Source organism: Bos indicus x Bos taurus, chromosome 4, assembly GCF_003369695.1.
Source record: "Bos indicus x Bos taurus breed Angus x Brahman F1 hybrid chromosome 4, Bos_hybrid_MaternalHap_v2.0, whole genome shotgun sequence".
Taxonomy (NCBI): domain Eukaryota; kingdom Metazoa; phylum Chordata; class Mammalia; order Artiodactyla; family Bovidae; genus Bos; species Bos indicus x Bos taurus.
In genome coordinates, this window is record NC_040079.1 from 44,960,050 (window position 1) to 44,984,937 (window position 24,888).

Sequence of the window (24,888 nt, forward strand, 5' to 3'; positions counted from 1 at the left end):
TGCCTTCCCCCAGGCCATTTTTAATCCCATCAGTAATACCTCCTGCAGCCCAGGAACAGACTTCAACCTGGTGACATTTAGCTCCCAGGGTCACCTTTGCAAATAGCTCCATTTAAAACCAAGAGGTGCCAAAGCTACATTTTTATAAAAAGCCAAGTCAATTTGTATCCAGGAGTGCTCCCAGAGGCTACTCCTTTTTCTATCTTCTCCGTGGTTTGTAAAGAAATGATTCATCTGCTACTGCTGATAACTGTGACACCTCGGCTGAGAAATTTGCTGTCAGGACATGCATCCACTTGACAGACAAGCAGCAGCAACTTCAGGGCCCTGGAATTTCACTGTCCTGGACAAACCCTGGGCTTCACCCCCATGTTGATTGAGCAACAACTTGGGCAAGATATTTAGCCTTTCTTTGCCTCTCAGTTTGCACATCTGTAAGATGGAGCAATTATCCCAGCTCCCTCCAAAGGTTGTTATTTGAGAGAATGCAATGCATGTATGCAAAGCATTTAGCACAAGCAAACATGTAGGATTTACTATGATCATGTTGTTACTTTGCCTCTGGGGTCACTATTACTTTGTAAAATTACTAAGATTACTATTACTTTGTCTTTGAGGTCAGGAGTCTGGCCTTCTGCCAGTTCCCACAGTCAGCTCCCTGTGCACTGAGTTCCCCTCATTCCCTGCAGACTGGCCAAGCCCCCACCATCCTCCAGCTGCAGCGACTCCCTCGCCCCTCCAGGCCTCTGCACAGAAATGCCTTTCTTAATACTTGTTGATTGATTTGCAAATATAACCTCCCAGGCCCTAAAGAGGGGAAGAATCACAAGGACATAAATATCTCTTTCAAAAGGCAATGAACTAAAGCACTTCAAAAAAATAGTATCCACTGACCACATATACCAAAATGCCACGATGGTTAGTTCTGAAGGGCTAAGTGATATGGATGCAATGATAATTTTCAATCAAATTTTCAGTATATTTAGAGTCGTCCATGATCATGGGCTCATGTTACAGAGAGAGACTATGGGGGGTGGGGGGGACTGCCAGCAGATCAAAGTGTGTGAAGGACAGGGACACCCTAGGGGTCTGGGGGTGCTTCTAAGTGGGCAGCGACCTCCTTCAATAGTGGTCTCCGAAGGCCCCACATTCCATGGGCTTTTATTTTTTAACCAGCGCTGTCTCAAGAATTGGAGTGGAGCTTTTCAGCCCCTTCCCGCCACACAGATTTTCATATCACTTCAAGCAAAAGACCCCGGCTCACTTATCAGACCCCGACGGCGCCCACCGAGTACCAGACCCTCCCTCTTCCTGCCTGTCAGCTACAGCGCCGGCGTGCCAGCAGGCACGTGCCACAGGTGGCCTCGGCCACGCACGCCCCCGGCCTGGTTCCCGCTCCTTCAGAAGTTAGGAAGGAAGCACCAAGGGACCCCCTGCTTCCCGCCCAACACAGGGAAAGGGAAAGAGAAACGCACAGGAAAGCCTGCTTGCAAAGAGCCGGAGAAGGGTCCTGAGCCTTCTCAATGCAGCTCCAAGCTCGGCTCTCCGCTGCGGAGTCTCAGGACTCGTCCTAGAGAGCGAAGTTCACCCGGGCGCCGCCGCAACAGTGCCGCTCTGGCCCGCGGGCCCCCGATCGAGCTGGCCTGCTCCCCGGCTGCATCCGCCCGCCCCAGCGCTGTCCCCGCGCCCCAGTCCCCAAACAGCGTCCGGGACCCTGGCCGATCCCGCCCGCGCCCTCGCCGCGTTCACCAGCCTCCGTCCCTAAGTCCTGCTCCCTGGTACCCCGGATCCCGGCCGAGCTCTCGGTCCCCGCTCGCCCCAGCTCAGGTCCCCGCGCGCGCGGAACTCCGTTTGCCAGCGCGCCCCGAGCCCCTGGAGCGGACGCTGGCGCCAGCTCGAAACAAAGAGGTTGGCGGTGCGCTCCCCGCTCCAGTACCTGGGCGAGCGGCGGCGCGGTCGGTCCCGCGGGGCGATGGCCGCAGCAGGCAGGGCTCGGAACAGCGCAAGCAGCGCGCGGGCGGGCCCGTCCTCCTGGCTCGCGGCCGCGCCCGCCGCAGGGCCCCCTCGAGGCGGCACGGGCAATCGCCGCCGCCGCGCCCTGGCCGGCCGGTCACCTGGCCTCATCGCCCTAACAATGCGGCGCGTTCCAGGCGCGCCCCGGGCCCCATGCGCCTCTGGGACCTCCCTAAGTTGGCCAGGTGGAACCGGGAGTTATTAGACCCGTTGAGCAGCCCAGATTCAAAGTGTTCAGGGGGCTGGTGTGTTCCAGATGGGCAAGCGATTTCCTGATTCCTGCACAACTAGTTCATTTTTTCGTTAATTCATTCATTCGGCACTGTAAGTATTGTGTGTAAGAAAGCAAAATCTCGCTGCCTGCCTGTAACTCACAAAAGTAAGCTACCGGGAGTAATGCAGACATAAAGGAACAAGGCAGTGACAGAGGAAACCCAAGATGCTTTGGAAGCCCTGGAAAGTCCGACCAGTGGAGGGAAGGAGTGGGGAAAGATTTCAGAAATCACCTCTTCTTAAAATGAGGAGAAGGAAATGATAACCCACTCCAGTATTCTTGCCTATACCGTGGACAGAGGAGCCTGGTGGGCTGCTGTACATAGGGTTGCAGAGAGTCGGACACGACTGAAGCGACTTAGCATGCATACATGCATTGGAGAAGGAAATGGCAACCCACTCCAGTATTCTTGCCTGGAGAATCCCAGGGACAGAGGAGCCTGGTGGGCTGCCATCTATGGGGTCGCATAGAGTCGAATGCGACTGAGCGACTTAGCAGCAGCAGCAGAAGCTTCTTAAAATGAAAGGGGAGAAATGAGCAAGAAATGAGCAGGCCAGGAGTGGACAAGAAGAAGGCTGCAGACAGAGGATCCAGAGGAGGAAACACAGATAGATGCCAACACCCCCAAGACAGAGACGGCCCCTCATCTGTCCCTCAGCCTTGACTTCCCTATTGGTGAAATGTGGGGAGTGGACTGAATGCTCTTGAATTCCCCTTGTAAGACATATGCCCGTATGCAGAATTAGAAGTGCTATTCCTCCTGTACAAAAGAACAGGTTCATCAGCACTTTATCTTGTGAACACACAAAGACCCTGACACAAAGAAGACTTTCCAGGAAGGTACTCCACTCTACATCCTGCAGAAGCTATTTAAGATTGTATCTGTCACTCCGACCAAATGTTCTTGGACTCCCACCTGAAAAAGTGGGCATATCTCAGGGTGCAATTACCAGGAACTGTCCCTGATTCAGAAATGAAGTACCTTAATCTACCCCGGCCTTTTGGGTCCAGCTCTGCCCATCCTGCCCATGCACAGAGCAGAAAAACACAGCTTGTCAGGACCAGTAGAGAGACTCAACAAGAAAATCATTCATGAATGGACTTCTTTCAAAGTAGCCAGCTGGGACTTCCCTGGTGACCCAGTGATTAAGAATTCGCCTGCCAGGGCCTCTCTCCCATAGAGCTGTAAAAGTGAAACTGTTGGTGGTTTGGTTGTGACTCTGCGACCCCGTGGACTGTAGCCTGACAGGCTCCTCTGCTCATAGAATTCTCCAGACAAGAATACTGGAGTGGGTAGCCATTTCCTTCTCCAGAAGACCTTCCCCACCCAGGGTTCGAACCCAGGTCTCCTGTGTTGCAGGCGGATTCTTTATCATCTGAGCCACCAGGGAAGCATAGAGCTAAAGGAGGTCCCTTTTCTCCTCAGCCAGGACTGGAGGCCAAAATCAGTCCTTGAGAGTCATTGTCGTTGGGGCCGCCATGAGCTGGGAAGCCATATTTTCCTACCCCAGACATTTGTAGAAAAGAAAAAAAAAAGAATCTGCCTGCCAACCACAGGCTCAACCCTTGGTCCAAAAAGATCCCATATACCACGGCTCAACTAAGCTTGTACACCACCACAAGTACTGAGCCTGCACTCCAGAGCCTGAGAGCTACGGAAGCCTGTGCACTTGGAAGCCATGCTCCACAACAACAGAAGTCACCTCAGTGAGACACCTGCACAGTGCAACTGGAGAATAGCCACGACTCATCACAACTAGAAGACCCATCGCAGCCAAAAATAAATAAAGTAGCCAGTCATCAAAAATTGTGTGGCCCTGGATCCAAAGTAAGCCTGTCCAGGGAGGAGACACAGCAGACCTTTTGTTTCATCCCTGAGGACCAAGGCCAGGTCTGCTCAAATTCTACTCCCATCGTTCACCATCTCTTCAAAAGGATTTGACCAATCCCTAGAGAGATAAGAACGCCTTCCTCAGTGATCAATGCAAAGAAATAGAGAAAAACAGTAGAATGGGAAAGACTAGAGATCTCTTCGAGAAAATTAGAGATACCAAGGGAACATTTCATGCAAAGATGGGCCCAATAAAGGACAGAAATGGTATGGACCTAAAAGAAGCAAAAGATATTAAGAAGAGGTGGCAAAAATACACAGAAGAACTGTACAGAAAAGATCTTCATGACCCAGATAATCACGGTGTGATCACTCACCTAGAGCCAGACATCCTGTAATGACAACTCAAGTGGACCTTAGGGAGCATCACTACAAACAAAGCTAGTGGAGGTGATGGAATTCCAGTTGAGCTATTTCAAATCCTGAAAGATGATGCTGTGAAAGTGCTGCACTCAATATGCCAGCAAATTTGGAAAACTCAGCAGTGGCCACAGGACTGGAAAAGGTCAGTTTTCATTCCAATCCCAAAGAAAGGCAATGTCAAAGAGTGCTCAAACTATCACACAATTGCACTCATCTCACATGCTAGCAAAGTATGCTCAAAATTCTCCAAGGCAGGCTTCAACAGTACGTGAACTATGAACTTCCAGATGTTCAAGCTGGATTTAGAAAAGACAGAGGAACCAGAGATCAAATTGCCAACATCCATTAGATGATTGAAAAAGCAAGAGAGTTCCAGAAAAACATTTACTTCTGCTTCATTGACTATGCCAAAGCCTTTGACTGTGTGGATCACAACAAACTGTGGAAAATTCTTCAAGAGATGGGAATACCAGACCACCTGACCTGCCTCCTGAGAAATCTGTATGCAGATCAAGAAGCAACAGTTAGAACTGGACATGGAACAACAGACTGGTTCCAAATTTGGAAAAGGAGTACTTCAAGGCTGTATATTGTCACCCTACTTATTTAACTTATATGCAGAGTACATCATGAGAATTGCTGGGCTGGATGAAGCACAAGCTGGAATCAAGATTGCCGGGAGAAATATCAATAACCTCAGATAAGCAGATGACACCACCCTTCTGGCAGAAAGTGAAGAAGAACTAAAGAGCCTCTTAATAAAAGTGAAAGAGGAGAGCGAAAAAGTTGGCTTAAAACTTAACATTCAGAAAACTAAGATCAGGGCATCCAGTCCCATCACTTCATGGCAAATAGATGGGGAAACAATGGAAACAGTGACAGACTTTATTTTCTTGGCTCTAAAATCACTGCAGATGGTGATTGCAGCCATGAAATAAAAAGACATTTGCTCCTTGGAAGAAAAATTATGACCAACCTAGACAGCATATTAAAAAGCAGAGACATTACTTTGTCAACAAAGCTCCGTCTAGTTAAAGCTGTGGTTTTTCTAATAGTCATATATGGATGTGAGAGTCAGACTATAAAGACAGTTGAGTGCCAAAGAATTGATGCTTTTGAACTGTGGTATTGGAGAAGACTCTTGAGAGTCCCTTGAACAGCAAGGATATCCAAACCAGTCCATCCTAAAAGAAAGCAGTCCTGAATATTCATTGGAAGGACTGATGCTGAAGCTGAAGCTCCAATACTTTGGCCACCTGATGCGAAGAACTGAGTCATTGGAAAAGACCCTGATGCTGGGAAGGATTGAAGGCGGGAGGAAAATGGGACGACAAAGGATAAGATGGTTGGATGGCCTCACCGACTCAATGGACATGAGTTTGAGTAAGCTCTGGTGGTTGGTGATGGACAGGGAAGCCTGGCATGCTGCAGTCCATGGGGTCGCAAAGAGTTGGACACGACTGAATGACTAAACTGAACTGAACTGCACTGCTCTGATTTCTCAAGAAGTCAAAATCACTGGACTTTCATTCCAAGCTGAGCAGGGCATTCATTTCCTGAGGCAAAAGCTTCCTGAACCCTGAGCCCCAGGCCTGGGAAACAGAGCAGGCATTTTTCCTGCCCTCTAGGATACCTTAGCCCAAGAGGTAACAGGATGAAACAGGAGGTGTGGAGGGAGCCTCAGGGGAGGTGGGGAGGTCACAGCCAGCTGATCCCTAAATGGGAATGAGGCAGGTAATATTACTATCTATCTCCTTTTACTGACAGGCTAAAATCATAGGTAACTTGCCCGAGGTCACTCTCGGGTCAACTACAGAATATGATAAAGATCCAGGATGATCAAGCCAACAAGCTACCCTAATTTTATTTTTCCAAATACTCTGCTCATCCATCTAGCTCAAATGTACTGAGCTGTGTCTTTGCTTAAATGTCTCTCCCACTAGACTCCCTGGGGTAGGGGGCAGAGGGTGGTGGTGGTGATAAGAGCCAACAAGTCTATCTTGCATCTTTGCATCACAAAATCTAGCACAACATCAAGGCCATACTAGCTGAATGACTACGTGAATTTGGTATTGCAATATGAGGTATTGAGGTATCATGAGGTATTGCAATATCCAGTATCCACTTGTAGGAGCTGGGTTGGTAAGTTTGCCCAAGATTCCACAGCTACGGCTTCCCTGGTGGTCTAGCGGTTAAGAATCTGTCTACCAATGCAGGTGACATGGGTTCAATCCCTGGTTCGGGAAGATCCCACATGCCAAGGAGCACCTAAGCCTGTGCACCGCAGTGAAGACACAACTAGCCCCCGTGGCCACAACTAGAGAAAGCCTGTGCACAGCAATGAAACCTAGCACAGCCAAAAATAAATAAATAAAGGCTTAGGGGGAAAAAAATCCACATCTAAGAAGCTGGGATTCACCCTTGTTTCTGGGACCATGGTGACTTAGACACCCATTCATGCAGTGTCTGTCCTCACACCTACAGTGTCTTCGGAAGGCGGAAGGCACCCTGGGCCTGGTGTCCCCTTGTATTCTCTGCTAACCCATGCAGCTGGCTCCTTGATTCACTGAAGTACAGACTCCACACCTGACCCAGAGGCTCCTAAGGGGTGGCCCATGCCCCATGAGGCTGTCCTGAGTCTAGGGACTCTGAACTTCTCAGACTGACCTTTTGAATTCCCAAGAATTTAAACAAAAACAAGGCATGTAGCAATTATCTAAAAGGGAGTGCACATTTTTTTCCATCCTTACCCATCCAAAAATATCTCAAATCTGAAAACAAAAGTCTCAAACCAGTTTAAAGGAGGGAAAAGCAGGCATATGCCAGAAGTGGCAGTTCCCTTCCCAGCACTCCATGGGTGGGGCTGGCCAGGAAGCACTGATACCTCTGTCCCCTCAACCCCTCTCTGCAGCTTCAGTCTGGTTCCTCTAGGCCGGGAGTTCTGAAAGAACTTCTTAGAAACCTGTCATTGACATAAAGATGGTCTTGGCCATGGCAAAAGTCTGATACATTCTTGTCCTTAGATCAAAGGTAATACATGAGCAATGATTTGGATTTTTTTTTTAATTCCTTTGTCTTAAAAGTTGATATTGTCCAAAGAGACCCTGAAAGGGGCAGTGGGAAACATTATTTCCTCACAGCGCCACAGTGCTGTGAGGAAAGGGTGAAGCAGGAGTGGGAGGACGTGCCTTACGATACGGTGTCCCTCTAGACCCCTGTGGGACCATCACCCTCTCCTCCCTTTCCTTCTCCCCTCAACACACAGTCCTTACCCACAATTCAATGCCTTGCCTTTTCTATACCCCAGAACCTTCTGCGAGTATATGGAACCTTGGTACTCTCTCCCTGAAAATGCACAGGCACACCAGCTTCTGCAAGGTGGGCTCCAGGAACCCACTGTCTGGACACAAATTAACTCTTTGTGCTGCTGGCCCCACCTGGTCCCACGGAAGTGGGATCCTAGATGGTCACGATCAGGGATCATGATTGGGGATCACGCCCTGGGAAGTAACAGGAGGGCAGGTGACATGGAAGAGTGGTGCCGTGACCCACCCCAGGGAGTGCTGGGAATTTCCTGGGGCCACAAGGGTCAGTCTAGGTTGTGAGCCACTCCCAAAGCAGGGGCGACCTCAGACAAGGCCAGACTTTGCAGCTTCAGATATCCCCAAAGGAGGCTGATGGCTGAGTGTTGCTTCCCAGTGGCCAGGTCAACGAATGTTCACTGGGGAGGGATCTGAGTCACTATTGCAGAGCCAGCTATACTCCCTTGGGATGCTCTTTGCCCAAGAGCTGTACCCAGCACTGGAACCACCCCAGGAAGAACTAACTGATCTCTGGGCTCTCTCTCCATATTGAGAACAGGACTGCCCATCCTCTTTGTGCCCCAGGAGCAGCCTGCTGATCGAACCCTGCTGGGCTCCATCCTGAGGTACTGGGGGTGCTTTCCCTTCCCCAGTGACAAGCAGGCCTCACTGGGAAAAGCAGAAGTCCTGTGTTCTCCTTCCTTTTGGTTCCGTGGAGTGGCACTTAGAGTAGCAGCCCAGGAAACCCACAGCAAAGAGCATCAGGACAAACATGATGACAGCAGAGAGGAAAGATAGACTGTCCTAAGCAGATGTGATCGGGATGTCTGTGATATGAAAATCTGGCGCTAGTCAGTGCCCCAATCATGGGGTTTTCTGTCTCTACAGCCAAGCTCACTCTTAACAGAATCAGAATGCACAGATGCATCTGCATGCTCTTCTCAAGATGTCTGGAGAAAAGAGGAGATAACGGTCCCCTCAAGGAGGAGCTAGTAGACTTGTCCTCCCCTCCTCACTGTAATCTTTGACCACCAGCACCTCTGCCTCCCCCAGTCCTCACTTTACACATCTGGTCAGCTAGAGACCCTTAACCAGGAAGTCATTCCCCCGCACTGAAGCAGAGCCCCTGTGACCCTTGGCACTCCCTCCTGCTTTTTAGCTGGACTGACCGCTAGTTCCTCGTGCTCAGGGACTCCATCTCGCAGCTCTGCATCCCTAGCAGATATAGGGGGACATTGCTGGTTCTAAGACTGGGGCAGGAAGCCTATGAGGTGAGCTGCAGAACAGAGAACAAAAGGTGAGCTCAGAGAACAAAAGGATCAAGGCCACCCATCAAAGGAACACAGCAGAGGGGCCAACTCGAAACGGTTCCCAGTGACCAAACCTGAGCAATTTGAGCAAAAAAATAAATAAACACTATAGCTTTGCGTTGTAACTTAAAATATAAAATTAAATGCCCATGAGTCCATTACTGATTGAATGAATAAATGGGGAGAAGAGGCAAAACTCCCTTACAGAAGAATCCCAAATAATTTTTGTAGATATCTTCAACACATGCAATGGACACCACCCCTAGAGTGTGGGTCGTGCTTAGCACTTCCTTCCAAAGAATCAAGTGTGAAGGAGCAACTCTACAGTGGAGAAACTTGACAGATGTGACCTCAGCCAGGTGATCAAGGTCACCACTGATGAGTCATGTTGAGAGTGTGTGCCCTTGACCTGATGGGATGAGAATGGCACCCCAAGGCCTTTCTCCCAATAACCAGGAATCCCTGCCTAACTGTGAGTGAGCATCAGACACATCTCGACCGACGGACAAAACACCCAACCTCCTCAAAACTCTCTAGGTCAACAAGAACAGGAAGTCTGAGAAACTGTCACAGCAAGGAAGCCTGAGGGAACACGATGATTAAATGTCACAGGGTGTTCTGGATAGGATCCTGGCACAGAGAAAGGATAGTACAGAACATTCAGAGGTGTGGCCTCTGGAGAAGCTGCTGATCGAGTTAAGAATAATGCTCCCCAGTACCAGTTCTTTAGCTGTGACCATGTGGCATGCTGACATAAGATGTTAACGGCTGGAAAAACTGGGCTGGAAAAATGGAACTCTGTGCAGTCCTTGCAACTTTTCTATAAATCTAAAGCAATTCCCAAATAAAATGTCTGGTTTTTTTTAAAATGCCATTGAAGCTATAGGAAGAAAATGGCTTCTTTACAGATGGCAGCCGAGCTGTGCTTCCCTGACTGCAAATATCCTAGTGGAAAGCTGTCACGATCGATGGCTCCTCTGTGTCCTAGAATAACCCATGCATGCTAAGTCATCGTATCCAACTCTTGCAGTTGTATAGACTGTAGTTCACCAGTCTCCTCTGTCATGGGATTTTCCAGGCAAGAATACTGGAGTGCGTTGCCACTTCCTTCTCCAGAGGATCTTTCTGCTACAGGGATACAGGGATTGAATCCGAGTCTCCTGTCTCCTGCATTGGCAGGCAGGTTCTATACCACTAGCGCCCCCTGGGAAGCCCAAGAGTAACCCAAGCGCCCCCAAATTTCCTATGAACTTCTGGCTACAAAGAAACATGCTTGCCTGGAGTAGGGAACTTGCCCAAACTGGAATTTATAGAAGTGTTAAGCTAGTTCCCTCAGTTTCCCTTTCATCCTCTTATTTCTTCACTTCTTAAAAGTTTTTAATTTTTTTTTTAGTGAAATTCTAGATTCATTTAAAGAGAAATGAAATTTCCTGGATAAAGCATTTGTGTAATAATATTACTTCTGAATCTATGACTCAGAAATAAATGGATGAATAGATACATCTATACATTTAAGCATTAATAATAATTTTTGTTCGGAACACACATTGTGAAAAAAGACATAATTCAGTCAATTCCTAAAACATACATATCACGATTACTTAAGATAACATGGATATTTAATTAAAATTTACAATATAACAATATCTAACTTTTCTCCTGTGGACATAAAAAGAAAAATACAATAATCCATTTTACTCATTATATATTACAAAATTAGACAAACTTCATTACAAAATGAAGTTATAAGTAGTGTTTTATAACAATGATAGCAATTTAATTTTAAACAAATGTATTCACATCCTCTTCCTTTATCCTGTATATGTATCTAACTGGCAAGGCCTACTAGATTGCTGAAATCAGTAATAATCCAGTCTATGATTTTTCAATTTTTTTTTTTTTTTCATGTTCGGCACCTAACTCAAAAATACTGTGGAATGGGGTTCCCTGGCAGTCCAGTAGTTAAGAATTTGCCTTGCAATTCAGGGGACAGTCCTGGTCCAGGAAGATCCCACCTGCCACGGGGCAACTAAGCCCGTGCGCCACAGCCACTGAGGCCCACATGCCCTAGAGCCTGTGCTCTGCAATGAGAGAAGCCACTGCAGTGAGAAGCCCGCGCACGGCAACCAGAGAGTAGCCTCCACTTACTGCAACTAGAGAAGGCCTGGGGACAGCAATGAAAACCCAGCACAGCCAAATATAAAATCAATAAGTAAATTTAAAAAAAATACCATGGGATGAGCAGTGCACAGTTCACAACATTCATGTGAAGGTAAGTCATGACTCCTGCATATGCTAAGTGCCATCTTCAGGTGCCTCCAAAAGACCCAGGGTTTCCCTCAACAGAACCTGTAGGAAGGGAGCTCGTGGTCCGTCTCTGGGTTGCCCACCTGTGCTCTCAGGTCCCAGCAGGCTCTGCTGACCACCCCAACAGAGCCCAGGACAGCTGAGAACTGATATTGTGTCCAGCCCCATTCCAGGCCTGCTGAGGTCAGCTCCCCGACCATGACTGACCAACCATGAGCCAGACTGCGTTTGGACCTCCTGGCCAGGAGCACAGTGCTCAGCAACCTGCCCAGGGTCCAATAGGCCACATGGACAGCAATATTTCCCCACCAAAGAACAGAAGAATAAACCTACTGTAGGGCAGGGGGCGGGTGGTAGACACGGAGACCCTATCCCTATAGACCCACAGACATATTCCCATATCCCATGTCAGACCCACCTGCAGGGCCTGAGACAGATCACGTTCTCAGGTCAGGTCGTGAGCTCCTGCCCTGTTTGCGGCCAGGAAAGGCCAGGCAAAGCTTGTTGGTGTAACTGAGCAGACCCTGTGTTGCCTTCCTGGGACAGGCCCTTCCCCATATCCTCAGTTGAAGTACCTAGATAACAGTATCTGATGCACGTGTCCTGAGTTGTTTTACTGATGTGAACCCTCCCCGCATCCACCACCACCAAATGGATGATGTTAATTACTTGATGACCATGAGCTCATAGCCCCAAGCCTCTTGGAGCCTAAGAGTGGATAATGTTAAACCCTGTGACACCACCCTGTACCTCACCATCACCAATCAGAGAATTGTGCATTAGCTCATCCTGTATCTTTCAACAACCCTCTCTCACCTGGCTTTTAAAAATGCTTAGCCAAAAGTCTTGGGAAGTTTGGGGTTTTTTAGAGCATGAGCCACCCGTCTTCTCATATGGTCCTGCAATAAACCTTTCTCTGCTCCAAATTCCAGTGTTGCAGTTTGTTTGTTCTCATTCGGCATCAGGCACACAGATTTAAGCTAACATTTGGAAGCTGGTCTGCAGTCCCAGGCCTGGTACTTCAGAGGGGAGTTACCACAGAGGAATGAGACTGCCAAGACTGAAGATGAAAAGGAAATGGGATCTCTGCAGGTTGCACAGAATCCCAGGCACTGCCAGAGCCACTAGTGACATGGACATGAGCACGTGGAGGAGAGCTTCAGGGCACAGGGGAAAAGACCACATGAGGGACAGCAAGCAGGAGCTCCCCCACAGGAGCCCCATGAGGCATCTCTTCCTGCAGATCACAGGCATCTTCAGCCACATCCTACTTGTGACTGACGAATCAGAGGCTGTAATGGGCAGAATTGTGTCCCCGCAAAACTGATGTGTTAAAGTCCTAACTCCTCTTATCTCAGTGTGACTGTATGTGGAGATGGGGCCTGTAAAGGGGTGATTAAGGTAAAATGGGGGCTTCCCTTGTAGCTCAGTCAGTAAAGAATCTGCCTGCAATGCAGAAGACCCAGGTTCGATTCCCGGATCGGGAGGATCCCCTGGAGAAGGCAATGGCAACCCACTCCAGTATTCTTGACTGGAGAATCCCATGGACTGAGGAGCCTTGCAGGCTACAGTCTATGGGCTCACAAGAGTTGGACACAACTTAGCAACTAAACCACCACCAAGGTAACATGAGGTCATTAGAGGGGACTAATCTGCTGGGAGGGATTGGGGGCAGGACAAGGGGATGACAGAGGATGAGATGGCTGGATGGCATCACCAACTTGATGGACGTGAGTCTGAATGAACTCTGGGAGTTGGTGATGGACAGGGAGGCCTGGCGTGCTGCGATTCATGGGGTCACAAAGAGTCGGACATGACTGAGTGACTGAACTGAACTGAACTGAATCTCTTCTTATGAGAAGAAGATATTGGGACATAGACAGGCACAGTGGAAAGACCATACAGTGTAAAGACCACATTAGGCAACAGGGAGAAGATGGCTGTTGATATGCCAAGGAGAGAGGCCTCAGGGGAAACTGACCCTGCAGATGCCTTGATTTTAGACTTTCAGCCTCCAGGACTATAAGGAAATAAACTATTAGTTAAGTTCCCAATCTCTGGTACTTTGTTATTGCAGCCCAGAGAAATATAGTGGCCCCAATTGTTGGCTTAAAACCCGTCATGGAAATCATTCTCTGATTCATTCATCTGTTCATTCATGTATTCAATGAAGGATCGTAAGACACCCACCATGTATCAGGCACAGGGCCATTAGATGACATCAGATGCTTCACTTAACATCTAGCCAACAGAACTTTCCAGAGCTCATATGCAAGCCAAAGCTGTGCTGCATGCTGAACATGGGAACTCATGGTATGTTTGTTGAGCAAACCTTTACCCTCATCCTGCTGCAGTCCAGGCTTCTGGGAACACCCCAGTGAGAGCCCAGGGCCTGAGTTAGGTGACAGACCATGGGCCAAGTTGGGTGATCTGAGGATCTCAGAATTTTCCAGCTGGAAGAGTCCCTTGCCTCTGCCCTGCATGCCATGATGTTCCTTTTACTGTCCCTGACACAGGCTCACTGAGTTCAGCTTAAAGGCCTCCAACAATGCAGACCACCCAGTTTCAGAAGCCCAGTTGTCATGAGGGAGGGCTCTGGCATGTAAGGAGGCCTTTCCAGAGATTCCCCAGAGGCTGTGGGGCACGGGAGGGGAGGGGGTGCACCGGGGATGGTTCCCTAGAGGAGCTGGGAGTGTATCAAGGTGAGGATTCCTCCTTGAGACCCCAGGCCCAAAACAAAGACACTAGTGTGGGGTCAAGGATGGCCTTCAGGAGCCTGGGCATAGGCATTGGAGGACATGGCCTCGAGGGGACAGCACAGGGACAGAAGTGAGAGCCCAGCTGAAGGATACAAGGTCCAGGGCAGGGAGGGGTAAACAGGGGGATGATAAGCTCAGGCCCTTTCAGTTCAGGGGAATTTGACTGAGATCATGGAGCTGTACCATCGACACCTCTATAAGCCTTAGTTTTCCAATCTGTAAAATGGGGCTGTTAAAACTGAAATACAGCCTGCATAAGGACAGCTGAGGCTGTGTTCCTGCAGGCCTCACACAGGCTTTGACACTGATCATGCCCCTGACAGCCCTGAGTCTATGACTGTGCAGGAAGCTTGTTGGCTTGGGTGGGAAGTGGAGGTTGGCTGCGGTGGGGCTGAGGGCCAGGTGCCTTGAGAGACCTAGTCTGATAACCTCATCTGGTCCCACGGGGTGCAGGGCTGTGGGGAAGGACTGAGGAGGGCTTATCCCTTCTCTGATAGAAATAAATACCAAAACAGACAGACCATCTGCCTGGGGCTCTGTGGTTTTTGCTTTGCCTTTTCTTTGCCTTTAAACAATTATGAATTGCAGAAGAAGTCGCTCAGATATTTTATGTTTGCTCAGCAGTCTTCCACTGAGAACCCTGAAGCACTTTGTAGACATGTGATGGGCTAGGACTCCCATGTAGAGAAAATCAAGCCAGGCTGGCACCTGTCACTCTGCCTGACAAGGCCCCTCCTGCCCCTTTTAGACTTTGTGCAGACTTCTTGATTCCAGAAAATGCCAGCAGGTCCACTGGTCACTGTGGGATCTGCCCGGCATTCCCAGTGTCACAGCCCAGTGTCACCAACATGCGTCAGCTCCTGCCCTAGGCCTGCGCCACCTCACCACTCAGCACATCCAGAGATGACTTCCATCCCCACAACACCCTTCTGACCTCTCATGCTCTGTCCTTCGTACAATATACCAAAGCGTCTAGAAATTGGACTAGAGTTTCATAGTGTTCTGGACAATCATGCCATTTTCCGTTGAGAAATGGACTTTAGCAGGGAAGACGCCCCACTTCCACCCCCGAGTTTTCTGTCCTACTTCTAAGCCTGCACTCTGCTCAGGTCCCCAAAGTGCCCATCCAGGGCTCCCAAGGGCTCGGGCCTATTCCCATATTAGTGCAAGCACCTTGATAATGATTTTTAAGCTTCCCTCAATTTTATATCCAAGTAGGTTTTCTTCGTAAACATCTGGAACTAAAAACACTTCACAAATCAAAGTAAACATTGTCCCTTTGCTTTATCCAGATTTTATTCCTCGAGAATCATTCAGAGAGGGCTTCCCTGGTGGCTCAGTCATATAAAGAATTTTCCTGCCAATGCAGGGGACACAGATTTGATCCCTGATCTAGGAAGATCCCACATGCTACAGAGCAAGTAACCCACGCACCAGAACTATTGAGCCCGGAAACTCCTAAAGAGATGGGAACACCAGACCACCTCACCTGCCTCCTGAGAAACCATATGCAGGTCAAGAAGCAACAGTTAGAACCGGGCATGGAACAACAGACTGGCTCAAAATTGGGAAAGGAGAATGTCAAGGCTATATATTGCCACCCTCTTTATTTAACTTATATGCAGACTACACCATGAGAAATGCTGGACTAGATGAAGCACAAGCTGGAATCAAGATTGCCGGGAGAAATATCAATAACCTCAGATGTGCTGATGATATCACCCTTATGGCAGAAGTGAAGAGCCTCTTGATGAAGGTGAAAGAGGAGAGTGAAAAGCTGCCTTAAAACTCAACATTCAAAAAATGAAGATCATGGCATCTAGTCCCATCACTTCATGGCAAATAGGTGGGGAAACAATGGAAATAGTGACAGACTTTATTTTCTTGGGCTCCAAAATCACTGCAGACGGTGACTTCAGCCATGACATTAAAAGACACTTGCTCCTTGGAAGAAGAACTGTGACAAACATAGACAGCATATTAAAAAGCCGAGACATTACTTTATCAACAAAGGTCTGTCTAGTCAAAGCTATAGTTTTTCCAGTAGTCATGTGTGTATGACAGTTGGACTATAAAGAAGGCTAAGTGTTGAAGAATTGATGCTTTTTGAACTGTGGTGTTGGAGAAGACTTTTCAGAGTCCCTTGGACTGAAAGGAGATCCAACCAGTCCATCCTAAAGGAAATCAGTCCTGAATATTCATTGGAAGGGCTGATGCTGAAGTTGAAGCTCCAATACTTTGGCCACCTGATGCGAAGAACTGACTCACTGGAAAAGACCCTGATGCTGGGAAAGATTGAAGGCCGGAGGATTAGGGGATGACAGAGGATGAGATGGTTGGATGGCCTCACTGACTCAACAGATATGATTTTGAGCAAGCTCTGGGAGATGGTGAAGGACAGGGAAGCCTGTCGTGCTGCAGTCTGTGGGGTTGCAAAGAGTCGGATACAACTGAGCAGCTGAACAACAAGTAGGACCCAGGAGCCACAGCAAGAGAAGCCACCAAAATGAGAAGCCCACACACTGCACCAGAGAGTAGCCCCAACTCGCCACAACTAGAGAAAAGCCTGGGCAGCAACGCAGACCCAGCCCGGCCAAAAACAAATAGAATTATTTAAAAAAAAAAAATCATCAGAGAAAATGAGGAAGACCCAACTCTGAGTTCCCTGGGCAGAAAAGGGACTCTGGAAACTTCTCTGCAGGGTCCTGACCAGTTGGCCTGCCCTGGAGTTCTGCAGTGATGGTCTTAGGGCAACACCTGTTGATTCCAGCCTCAGGCCCAGATGCTCCCCACACAGCCTGGAGGGAGCAAGTAGCAGTTAGGAACTGAGAGCAGAAAGACAAGACCAGAGAGGATTCTTCTCCCCACTCGATCTTCTTCTGTCTCTCTACACACCCACACACACACACGAGTTCCAGGAATTATTGATAAATTGGTGTGTTTGTGTGTTAGTCGCTCAGTGGTGTCTGACTCTTTGCAACCCCATGAAACTGTAGTCTGCCAGGCTCCTCTGTCCATGGAATTCTCGAGGCAACAATGCTGGAGTAGGTTACCATTCCCCTCTCCAGAGGATCCTGGGATCAAACCCAGGTTTCCTTCATTGCAGGCAGATTCTTTACTATCTGAGCCACCAGGGAAGTCATTGATAAAATGGTACTAATTTACAAAGAGTTAGTCAACATAAGATTCTTTGAAACATATACTCCTTTGAGAATGAAATATATGATTTATTTATTAAAAGTGCACATGTAGCATCTCAGGAATGCCTGCATTTCTTGCAATGAGGGCCTGCCTCACCCCTGGCTGAACTCTGGATACAGGACACCACTAGCATCTGTACCTGCAAGAGAGGCAGTGCTGGGACTGGTCACAGGCCACCCATTACATTTTTCTGACCTCAGACAGCAAGCATGTTTCATGTTGATATTGGTTCTGAAGTTTGAGCTGGTCCCTATGCCGGATGAGTGGGCATACCTACAATAATGATGAAATCCAATTGATCTGGCTCTTCCTCTGCTTGGGTATCTCTCTGCATTGCTGGGGCCTCTGTACCCCCTAACTGGCCCACAGTGGGCCCTTCTGTCTTCTCCACTTAATTCAGAGCTCCTTGCGGGCACAGATGGTGCTAGTGGTAAGAACCCCACCTGCCAATGCAGGAGATGTAAGCGATGCCAGCTCAATGTCTGGGTCAGGAAGATCCCTTGGAGGAGGAAATGGCAACCTTCTCCAGGATTATTGCCTGGAGAATCCCATGGACAGAAGAGCATGGCAGGCTACAGTCCATGAGGTTGCAGAGTCAAACATGACTGAAGTGACTTAGCATGGCATCTGGGGGCACGACTGGGAGCCAGGCAGGATGCCTGGTTTTGAAATCCTACAGTGACTAGTTATTCACTGTGTGGTTTTGGTGAATTAATTAACCTCTCTGAGCCTAAGTTTCCTCTTCTATTAAAAAATGGAGATGATATTTGAGCCAACCCTGTGGGGCTATTGTGAGCACTAAGCATATCCTGTGCTCTGTTTACAGCAGTGTAAAACTCAGTGCAGATGTTGACCATCACAACCGCTCCCCTGACTTCCCAGGGCCCACCTAGATCTGGAATATGACCGATATTTGATTAGGGTAGCCAAAGAAAACACTACAGCAAAGATCATTGTGCCACAGGCCCTCCACCTCCCTACCAGAGAACGCTGGCTTGATTTTGTACTACCTGAATCTTTTGCACCTTGGCCCTTCCTCCCAGAGGCCAAAAATCCTCCTGCGGAGGTGTGGATTGCAAACCTGCAGATCATCAAAATCATATTGGGGGAGGGGCGGCTAAACAGGCAGATTCCTGAGCCCAGACCTCTGAATTTCAGGGCTGGATCCAGGAATGCATTTTTTTTTTTTTAAAGTAAAGTTTCCCATTTTTTTGGTAATTACCCCTAATAAGAAAGACCTGCGTATGTGTTCAAGAGAAGAGCTTTGTTTTCCTGAAGCCTTATTAACCAGCGTTTCTTTTCTATTACTGTCTTTCACTGGGGACCTGGGAAGCCTGTGCATTTAAAACTAGCTCAAGGATTTAGATGGGGGTATTCCCAGCAGATCCCAGGGAAGCATTCTGAACTGCGGGATTCTTTAGCAGAACTATATGCAAGGGATCAGGGCTCTTGGTGGTCCCCAGCTCTCTTCGTGACTGGCTCATACGGGAGGCACAGGGTGGGATGGGGGAGTAGGAAGGGGGAGGTGGTGGCTGCAGAGGCTGGAAGCAACTAAGGAGATTTAACAATCTGAGAGGAAATCAGACATTGAACAAAGTATGTTGGTTTTCCCAGAAGAGGTTTAGGAGCTTAAACAAGTACCTGCCTTGCCACAAAGGGAGAAGAGTGTCCTCTAAACCAGCCCTTGGGAAGTGGCCACTGTCCACACCTGGCTGTACTCACTGGTGTGTTATACTCACTACTTCCTGGGGGCCTTGCAGTGGCCCCCAGGCCCCAACCCAAAGAAGGGAGGCCAGCTTGCCCAGAGGCTGCCAAACAGCACCTAAGATACCCCAGGCCCACCCCACCACCATGGCTGCAACTAAAGAAACTCTGGGTTCCTCAGGGTTGCACCCTGAGAAACCCCAGAGCCCCCCAGGGTTGACTCCAGTTACATTCTTACTTTCATGAGAAAACATAACATCACCCCCACCCATATTTACCACCAGCCTCTCTGCCCACTTGTGTCTCCAAGTTGTGTAATTTCCTGGAAGCAAGTCATTGACTGGGAACTAGGTGCCCAGCTCTGGCCTTTCCTGGCCATGCCATGAACCACAGGGCCTGGTGGGTCATGGTCTTTTCCAGCAGCATTCATTTCATTTCTAAATAAGCAAGTAAATAAATAAATACTCAGCAACCGTCCTGTTTTCCTTCTACTTGTGAACACTCCAGAGTCCAGGGTAAAGTCTCCAGCCTCTGCCCTACCATCCTCGGACCCACCCAATGGCCCGATCAAGAGCAAGTAATTCCTCAGAAATTAGATACCTGAAATTAGATGCCCATCACCCCTTACAAGGGCTTCCCAAGTGGCATTAGTGGTAAAGATCACGCCTGCCAATGCAGGAGACATAAGAGACTTGGGTTCGATCTCTGGGCTGGGAGGATCCCCTGGAGGAGGGCATGGCAACCCATTCCAGTATTTTTGCATGGAGAGTCCCACGGACAGAGGAACCTGAGGGGCTACAGTCCATAGTGTCGCAGAGTCGGACATGAGTGAAGCAACTGAGCACGCATGCATGCATGCATGCATGCATTCATCTTACAAAAGATGAAGGCTAAGGGTTAGAGGGCAGGGGCAGCGAGGAGCTGGGCAAGGACCAAGGTAAGCAGACACACGTGCCACAGAGGCCACGGTGCAAGCCCAGGACTCCTCCAAGCACGTCCGGAAATCAAACATCTCCTAAGAAACTCAAGCAGTTGGATAATCTATTGATTAAAATTAAACTTTCTTATGAGCTTTGCAGGCTGCAGGGTTGGTTTTAAGTGGAGACCTCTTATTCTGCAGAGGAAAGCCGTTGAGTGTGATATAGTCCACATTCCTTCCCCGGGCCACCTAGGAGCCAGGACTTCCGGGGTTCTGTGCACTAACAGGAGGGGAGGTCAGCCGTGGGGCTGCCTGAGGCCCTCAGCCTTCTAGCCACATGTGCCCAGCCAGGCCCTGCCACTCGTCACTGGTTTCGTGTAAGGGTTTTGAACTGGAACGTGTAGTTTTATATACAGAAATGACGAATTTGACTTTTCAACATTGGCACTCTTGTGTGTATCAGCTTGATTGAATGAAAGGTTTTATTTTTAAAAGTTTGTGGGCTTCCCTGGTTGCCTAGTGGTTAACAATCCACCTGCTAACACAGGGGACGGGCTCAATCCCTGGTCCCGGAAGATCCCACGTGCCATATGGCAACAAAGCCCACGCACCACAGCTATGGAGCCTGCGCTCTAGAGCTTGTAATCTACAAGAGAAGCCGCTGCGATGAAAAGCCTGCACACCACTAGAGAGTGGTCCCCGCTTGCCACAAGTACAGAAAGCCTGCACGCAACAGTGAGGACTCAGAACAGCCAATAAATAAATAAATATTTTTTAAAAGTTTGCAAACCATGCACCTGAGTTTCAAGCATGTGATTTGTAGGTGAGAAAACTGGGCCACAGGATGAGGCAAGTTGCTAGCTGTGGCTCTGATTTCCTTCTCCAGGCCAGCTGTGCCCCACTCCTCCTCCATCAGACTCTTCCCACTCAGTCCCACCCCTTCCCCGGGGCCCAGGTGGAGGCCAGGTCATCTGTCGCCTTGGCAGTGGTTATACGCTGTTTGAAATCTCAGAGCCAAATTTCTGAGTGCTGTTCTGACAACCCCTAGGACCTTCAGTAAAGGGGGGACATATTTTGTGTCCCCTTAGTTGCAACCCAAAGTGTTCAAAGAAAGGAAAAAGTGAAAGTGATTATAATAAAAAGCCTTTCCCTGGAATGGGTCTTGATTTCCACTTTTACCCTCAAGGTAAAGATAAGTGAAGAAGTGAAGATGTCTTCTGCAATTTCATATTAGTTTAACAAATAGTTTATTGAGCACTAATTTCAGTGCTGCCCCTATGTTGCCTAACTCTAGGCCCCATGGCCCCACTGAGGAACCCAGTGACCCACAGGGACCTAGCTTGTGGCACCTGCTCTCCTGAATTAAGCTATTTCCTTTGACAACCACTTGACCCCAAAGGAAGGAGGCCATTTCCCACTTTGGACACTCTATGGGACGGTGATGAAACTGCTGCTAAGATTCTACCCAAGGAGATTGTCATCTACATAACCTGAGATTTATGTGCAAAGATGTTCCTAGCAGCATTGTTTATATTAAGAAGATATAAAACAACAGGTAAGTGCTAACTGAGGACACATCTTGGGCAGGGAGCCATCTGTGCTTTAGAAGCATTAACTGATCTTATTCTCTCAACAGCCTCATGAAGTAGGTGCTATTGCTGTCTTTGTTTCAAAAGAGGGAAAACTGAAAATACAGAGAGAAAGGGTTTGAACTTGACTGACACTGGCTTCAAGCCAGCCTGACCCTCCAGGGAGCACCAGTAGGTGCCATGTGACTCAAATTAGATACATCTAGTTAAAAAATGACTTCAAAGAACTTTCTTAGCAGAAGATTTTGCTCAAACTATTTAAAGTTATTTGGAAAGAACAAGCTTACATACATGAAAATATGCTTAGAAGAAATCTTGGAAGAAAATGTTGAGTGATAACCAGGATTATTTCTGATTGGTAGGATCACTGACAATTGTTAACCTCAAGTTACACTTTTTTTTTTTCCAGTTTTCCTATATTCCACCATGGACTTGTATTACTTTCATGATGTTAAGAAAGTAAAAGTGAAAGTCACTCAGTCATGTCCAACTCTTTGCAACCCCATGGACTATACAGTCCATGGAATTCTCTAGGCCAGAATACTGGAGTGGGTAGCCTTTCCCTTCTTCAGGGGATCTTCCCAACCCAGGGATCGAACTCAGGTCTACCGCACTGCAGATGGCTTCTTTACCAGGTGAGTCACAAGGGAAGCCCCATGATGTGAAGAACACTACAATATTTTCCCAATAATTTTAAATGATGTATCCTTGTAGGACTGGGCCCTGTTAGCTTCTGAGATCTCAGTGTAAAGATTAGAGAAGCATTTCTCTATATTTGCTATCCCTGTGTAACTTCCTCCAGTTTCTGCTTGATTAAATGTGAAGACTGTTTTTAAGCAAAGCAGATTTCACTTCTCCAAACAAAAGTGACAAGAAACAGCTTTTTTACCCTGGTCGCCTCTTGCCACATAGTTGGGATGCCAGAATTCTTCCAAATAGCGTGGAAAGTCCCAGTGACCAATCTAGATGTCAACCTCTAAGTAAATAACTTAACTTGCCAACATTCCTTTCTGGAGTGAACCTTCCAACTTGTTCATGCTACTCAGTATCTAACTTCTGTGCAGTGTCAGGCCCCATAAGATCTTGCAGTCAGCTGAGGGCTTCCATCTGTGTCATTAGGAGCTCAGGGTCCAGACGCTCTAGAGTGGTCACTATGAGTCTGAGAAGTGCTACTTGTCACAGTAGTAAACTGCTGAAGATGAGAGTGATTTACTAAGAAAGTAATGAGACAGAAGAATCAAGGTCATTTCTGCAGGAACGTCATCCTCCTTCCCGTTCAGGTTGATATATGTGTGTGGGTAGCGGCAGCAGTTAAGGTCAATTTGCACATAACCCTTTGTGCACCTATGCAGCATGGCCATCATGCTTTTTGCATGTTGTGGCGAATGGAAAATTTGAGAGTTCAGCTAGTAGTTCAAATATTGAAGAGCAAGACTGCTCTCTTCAGTGTACTATGTAATATGGCATTGGAGCCAAAGAGTGGGTAGACCAGATGACAGCGTGGTGTGGCACCTTTGCTGGTCAGGTTTGCTGAGTCAGGGGCACTGGCAATGCACTGAAGAGACCAGGAGATCTAGAAGAGGATTACAGCTTTCAAAGTGACCAATGTGAAAACAGTTCTGGGGAGGGATGTGCCAGGAAAACTCAGAAGCCAAGAGACACACAGAGAAGCTCAGCAGCGACCTGGAGGGCTTCGTTTTCCACTAAACTTTCATCTTCTTGTTGAATATGGGCAAGCCTGATCCACTGGCAGTGTCCGTATGGGTGAGAGCAATCCACTCCAGTATTCTCGCCTGGAGGATTCCATGGACAGATGGAGCCTGGCAGGCTACGGTCCATGGGGTCTCAAAGGGTTAGATATGACTGAAATGACTTAGCACACATGCAGCGTCCATAGGCGATCACATCTCTGAGTGAGCTGGGGACAGATGTGCTAGGATTTCCTCCTGGTTCCTATTGCTGCCATGTGCTTGTCAACTTTTACAATCATAAATTAAATATTTTAAGAAACAGATGACTGGGACAGTGTTACGGGCTGAGTTATGTCCCCTGCAAACCTGTATGTTGGATTCCCAACACCTAGGACCTCCGAATGTGGCTGTATTTGGAGACAGGGGTCTTCAAAGAGGTGACTAAGGTAAAATGAGACTGTAGGATGGGCCCTAGTCCAATCTGACTGGGGTCCTTGTAAGAAGAGGAGATCAGGACCCAGACACACACAGGAGGGATGACGATGTGAGGACCCATGGAGAAGACGACTGTCGATACGTCAAAAAGAGAAGTGTGGGAGAAACCAGATTTGATCTTGGACTCCTGCTCCCCCACCCCAGAAGTCTGAGGGAATACATGTCTTGTTTAAGTTGCCTGGTCTGCGACACTTAGCTGTACAAACATGAAGCATAAAATAAGCATTTTCTTGTAATTCTCTCTGTCTGTGTGTACTCCGTGCCAGACAGTACAAGTTCACAAGAGCTGATTGTTATGCTTTCAGGAATTTTGCCAGTTGTTAAAATTTGAAGTTGATAAATGGACATGTCATTAAAAACTAAGTTATATTAACTTATAATTAAGTGAGTCGTTAAAAATAGAAGTGATAAATTCTCAAAACCTATCACTTCCAAATTGTTTTACTATGTATCACTATTGTGGATGCTCTGGGGTGATTCCCATCTGTTTTGTCTGCATGGTGGAAGCATGTAGCATAAGCTCGGGCACTTTTTCCCAACTCTGTGCTCAGCAATGTCATGTGACTCCATCCATGGTGGAAATATTTACACCACAGAAATTGGCAAGTGGTAGACATCAGAGTTTTACCTTTTTTTTCCAGAGAGCCCATTGGTGAGCATTTACTGCCCCCCGATTCCTGTTGGTATTCCCTCCTTGGTCAGAGCAATTGTAATCCCTTCCCAGATTCCAGGGAGGGTAGCACTGGTCATGTGAACAAGACCATGCATGATGAGACAAATACAGGTGGGCAGCTGTCTTTGGGACAATGACCTGCCCAGGGATAGTGGAAGGACATCTTATGCCGAGTGTTTCTCTGAGTGCCTGGGACATGGCTTCCTCAGTAAATGGTCCTGTTATGATGATACTCCTGTCTCTGTGCTCAGCATGGTGCTGAGCTCTGTGCTCCCTTCAGGAGGAGCTTTGCCACGAGCTCCCTCCCACCACCAAGCGGTAAACTTCCTGAAGGAAGGAAGGGCTGTTCACCTGGCCTCCCTGAAGCCTAGCACACAACATGTGTCCTCAACGTTTG

General features: G+C 48.0%; 1 protein-coding gene and 1 non-coding gene across 3 annotated transcripts in view; one reads left to right on the top strand and one right to left on the bottom strand.

Annotated features, from left to right (window-relative positions):
* TNS3 (tensin 3) overlaps positions 1-2,032 on the bottom strand; it is a 222,654-nt gene extending 220,622 nt beyond the window's left edge. The window contains exon 1 of one of the 2 annotated variants that reach the window (XM_027539303.1): positions 1,937-2,032. The gene's annotated coding sequence lies outside the window, so the exon portion shown is untranslated. The remainder of the gene's footprint in view (positions 1-1,936) is intronic. The other variant, XM_027539304.1, reaches the window with a different exon arrangement.
* A 1,634-nt stretch (positions 2,033-3,666) lies between these two features.
* On the top strand, positions 3,667-3,804 carry LOC113891940. Its single transcript, XR_003510919.1, has one exon.
* Positions 3,805-24,888: the final 21,084 nt, after the last annotated feature.